Source organism: Poecilia formosa, unplaced genomic scaffold (genome assembly GCF_000485575.1).
Source record: "Poecilia formosa unplaced genomic scaffold, Poecilia_formosa-5.1.2 Scaffold1483, whole genome shotgun sequence".
In the NCBI taxonomy this organism is placed as follows: Eukaryota; Metazoa; Chordata; class Actinopteri; order Cyprinodontiformes; family Poeciliidae; genus Poecilia; species Poecilia formosa.
In genome coordinates this window covers 6,484-9,925 of record NW_006801422.1, presented here as the reverse complement: position 1 = coordinate 9,925, position 3,442 = coordinate 6,484, and positions in this window count along the sequence as shown.

The following is a 3,442-nucleotide window of genomic DNA, read 5'->3' as shown; positions in this document are numbered from 1 at the left end:
AACTGGTTCCAGTTGATGGTGTGGAGGCTGATGCTGGGAGACAGAAGGTTAGAGCTAAAGATGCTGAGGGAGAAATGGATGAAAAAATCATCTGAATGAATATTTATAAGAAAAACAGACATTTTGAAGGGTTTTATACTTAAGTTAAAAACTCACCAGTTCTGACAGTGACCTGAAAGTCTCTGTATGAACTACTGGAACCAGTTCCATCCAGTTTACATCGGTACCGACCAGAATCAGACTGGACCAGCTGTTTGATGGTCACCAACAGAACTGCTCTGGATTTTTGTTCTTCATATTTCATATAGTATCTGCTTTTATCAGCTGTGACTCCATCAGTGTGAAGAAGAACTTCATCTTTTCCACATCCTCCTCTGCAGAACTGTCGTTTTCTTCCAGAGCGTTTAAAGGAGCAGGCGACTGTCAGAGAGCTGCCAGCGTCTCTGTGGAGGTGAGGATCTTTGTTTCCATCCAGCAGAGCTGATAAAATAATCGCCAGTTAGTTTCTGTTCTGAGCTTGAATCTGTTAATGCAGCAGAAACTGGAGGAGAAAATCAAACTGTTCCTCCTTCCTTCAGTTCAACAGAAACTCACCGTCTACAACAACCAGCCTGAAGTCTTGGAGTGAAGCTGATGATGACGAGTCGCCCAAACCGCATCGGTACCGTCCTTCATCAGACCGGGTCAGCTCTGAGATGCTCACATAGAGAGAAAAAACAGAAGTAGCTTCTTTAACATATTCAGTTCTGTATCTTCCTCTCTGATCGGTGGGTTGATTTGTTTTAATCAGGATGTTTCCTCCTTCACAGGTTTCCCTGCAGAAGATCTTCCAGTTTTCAAACAGAGAAATCCCACAATGAACTCTGACCTCTTCTCCAGCTGCTCCATACATATTTATCGGTGCATTAGCAGAACTGCTGATTCTGTCCTGCAGAGCTGCAGAGAAGAGCAACAAGCTGCTGTTAGTTCTTCCTGTGATGAACCACAGAGTCATTACTTTTCTGTTTCCATCACACAGAGAGCCACTGAGAGAAAAGTTCACCTGTGACCCTCTGATTTTAATAGTTATGACCCTTCTATTGTTTATTGTTATTAAGATTTCCTTTATTCTGGGCAGCGAGTTCCTCCTCTAAAGTGTTTTATTTATATTTTATTTCGTAGCACCGTTCTGACCAGGTTTTGTTATTTCGAGGCTTGATGTTCTTTGGTTCTTGTGTTCCTGTACTGGTCCTTCACCAGTTCAGCTCAGCTTCAGTTGACTTCAGCAGACACTGTCCATGCTGCCTCTCCATCTGAACACCTCAGAGACCAAAGTCATGCGGTTTAGTCAGATATCTGGTCTGCTATCAAAAGAGCCTCGTTCTCATTTCAGACCACAGTGATGTCATTTAGAGCAGGAAGTCCTCAGTTTGGTTTGGAACTAATACTTTCCTCAGAACCGGCCACTGCCATCGATGATCCTCTAATAGCTCATCATCATCATCATCATCATCATCATCATCATCATCATCATCATCATCATCATCCTCATTTCAAAATGCCCTCATGTTAAACTCTAACTGGTCTGTCTCTGTGCTACCTGTGTTAAAGCTGCTCATCTCATCCTCTGCTTCCATCACTGCCACCTGGATTTGGTTCAGTCAGTCATAAAGAAGTCTTTATGAATGTTTACGACAGTTTTCATGAAGTGTCATTCAGGAAATAATGACACTTTTAATGCAAAGTTGCTCTAAAAGTTACATTGAAAGTCCATTAAAAGTGTCATTATTTACCGAATGACACTTCATGACAACTGGAATAAACATTCATAAAGACTCGTTCATGTTCATGACAGTGTGATGTCAGTCTTATGCACATCCCTTCAAATAAAGTGTTACTGGAACATTTAGTGTTATCATCTGGTGTATTTTCATTATCAGACCAAATATGACCTGATTTTAAAAATCAATGAAACATTGATAATGATGTTTAGATGTTTCATTAAAGTCTGCAGCTGCAGCTGCAGCTGCTGCTGCAGCTGCTGCTGCCGCTGCTGCTGCCGCTGCTGCTGCTGCTGCTGCTGCAGCGGAAAAATGTCTTTCAGAGTCATTTTTACTGCAGAACATTTTAAAAGTTAAAGTCTGGTTTCAACAGTTATCGGCTGAATAACTGATCATTTTCTTATTTTCATGGGAAACTTTTTTGAATCAAGTTAGAAAAACTTGCTGCCTCATTGTTTGTTCCTGTTTTTACCACTATAGACGTTCACTGATGCATTTTTCTGTTTATTATTCTGAACAGACACATTATTAATAAAGAGGCTGTTCCTGTTTAAAGAACTATATTAAAACATCTTTATGCTTTTAGGAAGAACCGAAGGTGAAGATGTACTTACAGAGGAAGAACAAACAGAACAAAGTGTGATGGACGATCATGATGAAGCTCTGATGGTTCCCTGCAGCTAATTTCCTCCTTCAGACAACACAAAGCACCAACCTTCCTGTTTTCTCTTTCTCACATTTCATGCTGGGGGTTTGGTGGTGGAGAGTGCAGTGTGTGGGACAGAGATAGAGAGCTGTCCTCACACCTTACTATTTTCATTAATGGTTGAACTGTTAGATGATGTGTGATGTGAAAAAGTGTTTCCGCTGCAGTTTTGTGCTGCAGCGTTTTTCAGTTTAACCCAGCTGTAAAACGCACTCGTTCTATATGGGGGAAATTACTGCCATAAGTCAAGAGCTTATGTTTTCAGTTTGAAAGCAGGATTTCATCTCTCTGCTGTCCTTCAAATATTCTCTGTTCTCCCTCAGATTTTCTCTCTGCACGGATCAAATCTGCCCTGGGATACCTCGCAGTTCAACGAGTACCGTCGCCTAGCAACCGTTTCAGCCAATGAAAAAGAAACATGCTTGTTTTTTGACCAAACAAAAACAAATCAGCACAGATCAGAAATGAATCTAAAAAACAGAATTTAATATAATTCAAGCTGGGAGAAATTATGACATGACAGAAAAATGACAGAGTTTGTTCAGAAATCTCTCTGCTGATATTTACCAGTAGGAAAAAACATAGAAGAAAAACAGAAACTTTTCTCGGGAATTAAAGTGAAGAAGTTTTTCTGCTCCAAAGCTTTAATTCAAGCAAATCAAGAATTTATCATCATAATAAACCAGAAACTTTCTAATGTGTAAAAATCCATTATTAGGTTTTAAAGCAGCTGCAGCTCAGAGTAAAAGCTGAGGCTCAGGTTCTAAATCCAGTTTTCTTCAGGTTTCAGCTTCACAGAACAAACTAAAACCCTGAGATCCAGAACCTGGGATCCAGAACCTGGGATCCAGAACCTGAGATCCAGAACCTGAGATCCAGAACCTGAGATCCAGAACCTGAGATCCAGAACCTGGGATCCAGAACCTGGGATCCAGAACCTGGGATCCAGAACCTGGGATCCAGAACCTGGGATCCA